This window comes from Penaeus monodon, chromosome 7 (genome assembly GCF_015228065.2).
Source record: "Penaeus monodon isolate SGIC_2016 chromosome 7, NSTDA_Pmon_1, whole genome shotgun sequence".
In the NCBI taxonomy this organism is placed as follows: domain Eukaryota; kingdom Metazoa; phylum Arthropoda; class Malacostraca; order Decapoda; family Penaeidae; genus Penaeus; species Penaeus monodon.
In genome coordinates, this window is record NC_051392.1 from 21,522,625 (window position 1) to 21,531,864 (window position 9,240).

The window sequence follows — 9,240 nt, forward strand, 5'->3', positions numbered from 1 at the left end:
TTTTATATATATATTTATATATATATATGTAATATATATTTTTTTTTTTTTTTTTTTTTTTTTTTTTTTTGCTTGCTTGCTTGTTTGCTTGTTAGTGCTATAAAGAAAATTTTTTTCCTTTAAATTCCGGATGGATTCGAGAAATTTAATCGCCATATTCCCTCATGCAAAAAAGGGATGTATTTATCATCCACCTATAAAAAGCTGCGATCTTTGGGGAAATTGGAAAGTACTGTAAAACCCCTTTATTTTCCCATGCATTTTTGTGTGCTTGTTTTCTGCTGCTCTGCTTTTGGGGTGTGTGTGTGTTGTTGTGTGTGTGTGGTGTGTGTTGTGTGTTGTGTGGTGTGTTTCTTTCTTTTTTTTTTTTTCATACTTTGTATGAAGAAAAGGGCTAAAAAAAAAAATTTAGTAACATTTTGTTTAAGTTATCTAAAAAAAAAAACTTCCATTAAAAATCTAAGGGATATTTTAAGGGTAATCATTATATAGTTTGAAAAATTTTGTTACCCCATAAGGTAACTTAGGGAAAACTTAATCTCAAAATAAAACAAAAAGGGGGGTAGTGAAACTTCAAAAATGTACCAAATGATAAATAATTTCCATTAAGAGAAGACGTCGTTCCCAAAGAGCCCTTTAGTTTTTCGGGAATTATTTTTTTCAGTTTTTTTTGTTTCCTGATTTAAAGGTATGGATGAGTTTTTTTTGCCTTTAGGAGCTGGAAACAATTTTGTCCCATTGGCATATTTGATAATAAATGTTATTGATTTCACAGTGAAACAAAAAAACATGACTGCTTTGCTGACAGTGGCAACTTCACCTTCTTTTCGGAAACCCCTAGGTTATGGGGCCCTTCGATCACCCGAGGAGCAATTTTGGTATGGATTAAGAGTTTATGATCTGTTTATTGGAAAGAGTGTTAAGGAGGAATGGGGAAGGGGGGGGTTATTCTTATTACAAATGTTTTTACTAAAATCTTTTATAACTCAAAGCTGATTTTGAGTAGAGGGCCAATTTTGTACCATCAAAAGTTTATTTTTTTTTCCTTTACTTTACAAAAGGGAATCTTGTTAAAACTTGTACAAAAGCTGAGGTTTTGAATTTAATACTTTTTGGCTCTGATTGTGCAAGGGGAATTTTTTTTTTTTTTTTTTTTTTTTTTTTTTTTTTTTTTTTTTTTTTTTTTTTTTTTTTTTTTTTTTTCCCCTAAACAAAGCCCCACTCAAATTAACAAAAGAAAAAGCAAGTTTTATTAAAAAAAGTAAAACTGAAAATTTTTAAAAAACCTGCTAATTCTTACAGAGGGCACCTTTGCCTCAAACAAAGGTGTTTTCCCAAAAGGAACCAAATTTGACTCCAAAAGGTATCAATAACGAAAACAAAACCCACACCAAAAAACCAAAAAAAACCCAAGACAAAGGCTAAATCACCAAGCAAAAATCAGTGGAGAAGTGGCTAAACGCTCAGGGGGCAGAAAACTTCTAGAAGAATACAAATGATCCAGGGAATTAATTAAATTTTTTTTTTTATCATATTAACGGAAAGCGTTAATATAAATAAAAACATATTTGTAATAATATATTTAGACATATTATCTTCAACTGAGCTAAAGATTTTGGTGATAAATTTATCTTGGCCACCCCTATTTGTTACTATTTAAAACATTAAGGATTTTTTTTTCTTGAAAAAAATACCTTTAAATATGGGTTTTTTTCCCTTTATTTTACAGATCCCTCACTACCCGCAAATGGGTATGAACCAATTTCCCCCAACTGTATAAATTTCTTTGGATGAAGATGGCAGGGAAAATTGATAGTGATAAGGGGGGTTTTCCTCTAAAGAATTTACTAATTACTTACTATTCATCTTATTTTTCCCCTTTTCTCTCTCTCTCCTCTCTTTCTCTCTTCCCCTCTCTCTCCCCCTCTCTGTCTCCCTTTCTCTCTCTCTCCTCCTCCCTCTCCCCTTTTTCTCTCTCTCCTCTCTCTTCTCTCTCTCTCTCTCTCTCTATACTGCTCAACCATTTGTTTTCCCTAATTTATTGATTACAGTAATGGGGTTTTATTTGTTTTGATTTTGAATTTTTTCCATGTCATTTTTTTGAAAATTGCACATAATCTTATAAATTTTAACCAGGGTTTTTTTATAAAACTTGTTCATCTAAGGGAAAATTATATACTGAATTCATCTCTTTTTTTTTCCAGAATTGGAAAGCGTGAATGTAGCCTTACATTTAGCAAGACTGACATTTGGGAAAATTGGTCCACCAGCTAAGCAGTATTTAAAAAATACTAAAGTACAAATCAAAAGAAAAAAACACATGGCATAAAAAGGAAATTTTTTAGTAGTCCGAAAAAAATTTCTTTCCAGGAAAAAAAAAATGCAAAGTGCAGTCCAGTACTCAGAGTATGGTGGTTGCTCCGGGTAGTGTCATTGAAGCTATATTACCAGAACTGGAAACCCCCAAACGAATCAGGATAAACTAAAAACAAAAAATGGAAAACTCAATAAACCAAGAAGATGGCAAGCATTTCCAAAATGTACAAAACCCATAGACTCTCCCCAGGAAGATAAACTTCACCAAAGAAAATCTTCCCAAAAGGTTAATAAAACCATGAAAAGAACTAGAAACCGCATGAAACAAGAATTAGTGGGGAGTAGGCAAAATTATATTTCCCTCCCCCTCGGGGTATAAGTGTTAGAGATGAACAAACGGGGTTTTAGTAAAGCAGCTCATAAAAATCAAAAACAAAAGAATAAGAAGAATATAAATGGTACAAGTTACAGGAAAGGAGAAGCTGGTGTCCCAAAAAGACAAATAATAAAGAAAAAAATTTCCCAGCGAAAATTTTTTTAGCTCAGAATCCTAGAAAAATTTTTAGGGAAAACCATGCTAAAGCAACAGAACTTTCAAATAACCTTTGTCAACGATCTTACCTACTTGCATTTAAAAAGAGCCTAGAAAATGAGTTCCTTCCTGTCATATCCAGTGTAAAAAGTGGGAAAGGGAAAGTAAAAAAAATGTTAGAGACTTCTAGGAGCCCTCAGACTGGGCTTATAAAATTCCAAATCCCAAAAAGCAAAAAGAGGAACAGAAATTGGACCAGCCAAAAAGTGCTAACAGTTACCCAAAAACAAAGGGGCAAAAGACAGATAAGACAACAGTATTTCTAGAATCGTTTAAAAAAACAAATTTTTGGCTCAACCATATTTAAAAAACAAAATTTTTTTCCACAGAATGACCAATCTACCCCAAACATCCCTTCCGGTTATTTTTCTAAAAAAAAAAGAAATGACTTACCCTAAAAAAAAACCCAAAAAAAAATTGTTAACCCAAATAAAGAAAGGAAAACCGAAAACCCCCCTTTTTGGTACTCTTCCTGAAAATGTCAGAAATGTAAAACGCATTCTGAATGTTAAACCACAAAACATCCTCGTTATTGGGGAAATTTTAAATTTTGCGTTTCAGGACCTGCTTATGCAGAACCCACCCACTATTCTGACTCCAGGCGATCCTCACTATTACAGATTCAAATGCAAAATGTAGTTTACTACTTGTGGGTTTCCCAAAGGCCTCTTCACAAAAAAAAACGAATTACAGCTGCCCCACTTCTATGATCGAGCAAAAGGGGAAATTTTATAGGGAATTTAAAACTCAAAAAAAAAGAAAAAAATCATTAAATCATAAAATTCCTATCACCCCAAGTTTCCCCGCTAAAAACCCACAAGAGAAAACTCCTGCCACGTTCCTTTAAACCCCCAAACCCCGGCACAGCATACCGGTACAACAAACGCATCTAATTCCTTTGCTATGTTCCTGGAAACCTCTGTTCATCTAGGTTTATCCCCCATTAGCTTTATTTACTCCCAAAAAGTCTCAAAGCTAAAACCTCCGTCCTCAGTCTGCCTCCCTTTCCCGTTGAAACCAAAAACATTAGATGCGCATTTACAGCTTCTAAAAAACACCTCTGCCCCTGTTGCTTCTCTGTGCCTGGAATCCAGTTGTTTCTTGCCTTCTTTTCTCTCTAGCACGACAAAACCACCTCCAAACTCTCACCAGCCAACCTACCACTAAATCCAAAAAAGTCACTGCGCTGATAAAACCTTTAAACCGCCACTTCTCATTGGCCCCAAAAAAACCAGTGACTTCGTTGCTTTCAGGTTTTCACTCACCGCCTTTCTTTTACTAGCTTAAAAAACACGACTGAACTTCTCCCTTAGTTAATCAAAATCAGAAAGGAAAAAAAGTGTGAATCAGGGTACCCACAAAAAAAGAGTGTGTAGTTGCGATCTCGGGGCATTTATTTTTAAATTCTACGATTTTATCTTTTTGACACCTTGGAAAAGAAAATGACTTTTTTTAATGCAGTAATAATTGTGGCTTACAACTTAGAAGCTTTTCCATAAAAGGGTTTTGAGTTAAATAATCACCCTATTTTTTTTTTAAAATAAAACTTAGTTTTTTAACAATTTGGGGCTTTTTCTGTGAAATATTCCTTCATCTTTCTTGTTCATTGGCTAAATTTTCCTTCCCCAATGTTACTCTTCTGTAAAAAAAAATTCTGTTGAATTGGGGGCTCATTTTAGTTTCAACTTATCCACCCAAAGGGTTTAAACAACTATTTTTTTGTTTTGTTTTTTTTGTTAACTAAAATTTTTTATTATTTCAGTTTTTTTTAGGATGCTAATAGATCTGAAATAAATAAAAGGGTCCAATTTGCAAATTTTTACTTTCCCAAAAAGAACATTTAGAGAGGATATTATGCTTTCTCTCTCTTCTCTCCTCTCCCCTCCTCTCCTCTTCTCTTCCTTCTCTTTTCCCTCCTCCTTTTCTCCTCTCCCCTTTTCTCTTCTCTCTTTTCTTTCCTCTTCCTCTTGTCTCCCTCTCTTCTTCTCTTTCTCTCCTCTTTTCTCTCTCTCCTCTCCTCCCCTCTTCTTCTCTCTCCTCTCTTCTCCTTTCCTTTTCCCTTTCTCCAAAACCATTTACTCTGATTCCTTCACTGTAACAATTATGTCTTTCCCCTTTAAAGATATGTTTAAATTTTGGGGTCTTTTATTTTATTTAAAATGCTTCAGGTTTTTTTGTTTGGAAGTAATACTTTTATACTATTTTTTTTAGTTTTTTTTATTTTAGTGGGCATTTTTTTGCATGTTAAAATTGTCCTTACCTTTTTCCCATGCTGGTAATATTGAAAAATATATTTTTCAAAAAAAATCTGTATCATTGCTTTATTTTTTTCCTTTCCAAGTTGAAGGATTGCTTCACCTGCAGTGGTAAAAATTTATAATGTGGGTCCTCTGAAAAAGCACTAAAATCCAATTTAAATTACAATTGGTTTCTTACTTATTTTACTTTGAAATTTTTAACTTCTTTTACATTACTTCACTTACCTTTTGTCAAAAAATCCTAATGCAGCTTTCTAACTTCGGTTAGAATCCTTTAAGGGATGGGTTATTAATTTAATATTTAAATTAATTAGCTACTCTTAAAAAAAATCTTTTTGCCCTTCCACTATCCCAGCAAAATTTTCTTTTTTTCTGTGTCTAAATTTTTTCTTTTTTTTTGACCACCCCTTCCCCAATTATTATTTTCCTGAACCCTTTTAAATCAATATTTCCTTGTATTTACCTACGTAAAATGGGGAAAATATTTTTTGATTTTTTATTTTTTTGTCACACATAGTTTTTTTTGTCTGCTTTACATAAATAGATCTTTTTCTCCTTTTTTGAACCTTTACTTTTGTATTCTGCAGTCCCTTACACAGGTTGTTAAGTTTGGGAAATGAAAACCCTCAAATTTTTTCTGTCAAACCTTTTTTTGTTGTGTAAAATGAAGGCTGCCAAAAACTGCATTTTTACTGTCCCCTATAATAAAACGTTTTTATTTTTTTCCAGTTTTTTTTTTTATGTTTTTAACTTATTGGGTTTTAAAATCATAAACTTAGAGTATCGGGTTTAAACTTGTGCTCTCCTCCTTCACTTGGTTTAAAAGAGATTGGATTACTACTAATCTTTTTTTTTTTTTTTTAAAAAGATATAGATTAAATATAAGAATTTGTACTTTGGATAAATTTTTTCACCAAAAAGGGGGAGACAGTTTGTAAAATCTCCCTTCAAAAAACGGGTCAAAAATTGCATTGTACCATAAAAATTTATAATTTTTGTGAAACCCCAAATTGACTACCTGTTGGATGATAGTAAATTAAATTTTCAAGCAGCTATTATTTTAGATTTTTTAAATTTTAAAAACTTTTTTACACATTTAGTATTTCCCTTTTTTTCTGTTTTTACTAAAACTATCACAAAAGCTTTTTCCCAATTTTTAAAAAAATATATAAATTTTTTAAAATACAAACATAAACATTTTTTTTTTTTTTTTTTAAGTGTGGGGTTCTAATAAAGAAATTTTTTTGTGTATTTTAAATTTCAAAACCTTATTGCTGAATGAGGGAAGGGTGAGGTTAGATCCACCACACACACAAAGTGACAGCATAGGTTTTTATCCTTCCCAGTTTGTATCCATTTTTTTTAATTAAAGGTAAAAAGTAAAATGCTTTTCATCATACCATATCTGAGGGCCATCCACTTTGGTATAAAATTTTTCTTCTATTACTGTCGCTTAACCCCCTCTTCCTGATGCCCATTGTGGGGCGGGTCACGCCACAGAACCGGTTCACAACATTACTCCCTCACAAACTTCTTTATATCGGGTGCTCACTCCTTCTGCGTCCACTGGGTTTGTGAGCAGCCTCTGACGAGTGTTCCGGGGATAAAAGGGGTGTAAAAGACGACAAGTCATCCCGGTTTTTGCGTCCACGGGGTTTTTAAACAAAACAGTCACCCGGGGGAAGGCGGTCACTCCACGCCCCACAGGTTTTGGGGCAACCCTTTTTACTTCTCCTGTACCCACAAAATAATGCTCACTTTTCCTTGGGGAGAAACCCAAATCAACCCGGTACCCCCGGGATCATACTCCGCTCACTCTTTTTTTTTTTTCGCACGCTCCGCCGGGCACCTTACTCAACAGCGGGAGTCCCCTCCCCCCCCCCCTACCCCTGCGGTCACCATTATGCAACACTTTTGGGCACGTTTTTTTACCCCCCAACACCATCCCAAATTTTAAAGTGCATTTTTTAAACAATACTTTTTCAAACTCGCCCCTTTTTTTCTTGACTATAGATCTAAATCTTTTTTTTTCTTTTTTCTTTTTTAATAAAGGTTTAACTAATATTTTAAAAACTGTGAAAAATGTTCTCTTTTATATTACCTAACTTGTTTTAGTTCTTTTGACAGCCGCTATATTTGGATTACCTAATTTAAATACTACTAAACACAGGAAAATATAAAAAAAGTTTCGAAAACAATTCTCTCAGGTTCTCCAAGAAAAAACCCCCTTGGGTGGCACTGAACAGACAAATTTTCGAAGTGAACCCATGAGCAACCACGTTAAATTTTTGATCACTTCAGAACTCCGCACAAAAAAACCCTCAATTCAAGAATTTCTCAAGTGAGTGCTACAAGGAGCGGTCACTCTCCTTGAAAGATTGCCTGCATCCTGTGCTAGTTCCAAATTTAAAGTTAACTCGTACCATCACCAGCAATCCTTAACCTGCATTGGCTCTTCTCTTACTGGTATCACCTCCCAAAACCCGGAGGCCCGCAGACATATTGCAAAACCAGCTGGATACCGCACTGAAGTTAAATATACCGCAGTTTTTCTCCTGATAAAAGCTTCAGACACTGAGCGAATTCGGGAAAAATTCCCTCTCACAGTATTACATTGTGGTATACCGCTGGAAAAAAATAAGCAAATAAGGGGTTTCATATGCCGTTAACTTTAGCTAAATTTTAATACCCCCCCCCCCAATCCCTTGCTCGTTTCTGCCGGAACCTGAAAAGGATCCCCCCCCCTTGGTTTTCAGCCCCGTTTCAAATAATTTTACATGGAAAGGAAAGAAAAAAAAAAGGGGGACTCCCTTTTCCCTTTTTTCATTCTTCCCCCTTGTTCTGTCCCGTTTTCCTCATGGTTAAAAATTTTTTTGCCTTTTCGCCCAATACTTTTATCATAAAGCTCCTTACACGCCCTTTTCTCCTTCCCCTTCTAACAAACCTTTACTTTATACTATACCCCTCCTCCCCCCTTACCCTTTCCCTCCCCTACTGCAAACTATACTGCTCCCTGTAACTTTACCTAATCTTAATCTTCCCCAATCCTTTTCGCAAATCTACCATAATACCCCAAGCCTCCGTTTCAAATATATTTTTAAAGCGCCGCTAGTGATCTTTAGTGCTGACGCGGCTTTTTTTTTTTTTTTTTTTAGTAAAAAAAATACTTTTTCCAAAGACGTTGGAGTCTACCTTGGATGGGGGGGTAACCATTTATGTAGCTGAAAATTTACTGACCGGCTGCAGATGCCTTCTCACCCCCGAGGATAAACCCCCTCCTGCCTCGTGGGTCAAGTCTCTTTTCAATGATGGGAATCACCCTTCCACAGGGTTTTTCCAAGCACCCTCCTGGATAATGCATGATTTGGATGGATCCTCCTTTTCCACCGCAATGATGTCACCAAAACAACGTGAAAAAAATGGTGAAAGTCCTAATTCAACATACAAGTTTCCAGAGGGGTTTTGGGTTGCACTATCAAGTCGGGTTTTTGGGTTTTCCCCCGGGATGGGAAGCGTGCTTGTTCGCCGGAATAAAAAATAAACATAAAACCAGTATCCCATTGGAATACATAAGTGTAATGGGTTAGCTTAAATCAAGTTTATACTTATATTCTCAAATTTTAAGAGAAAACCCTAAAACTTAATTTTATTAAACCCAAAATTAAAATAGACACCAAACCTCGAAGCGTCAGATAGCCCGGGCCCGGGGCCCTAAGTAAAGGGCCCGGGGGAAGCCAGAACTTTGCAAAACTCAAACAAGCAAGAGCAAGCAAACTGTCCGATATGGATATTACTGCGGGCCGAATTTCGGGGGTGGGATGGCCACCGGCCGTGCGGAAGAATGATGGCATGAAGTCTGGCTGCACACGCTGCACTCAACGGGGGAGGTCATATCCTTTCAAAACACCATCCCATCTACAATTTAAATACTTTTTTTATAAGAAAAAAGGTGCAGGAGGTGAATGACCGAGGGCTCATTATGCATCCCAAAGTTCGATAATGTTTTTAATCATATATAAAAAAATTAAATTTTTTTTTTTTTTTCATTTTAAAAACGGCCCCCGGGGTTTGAAG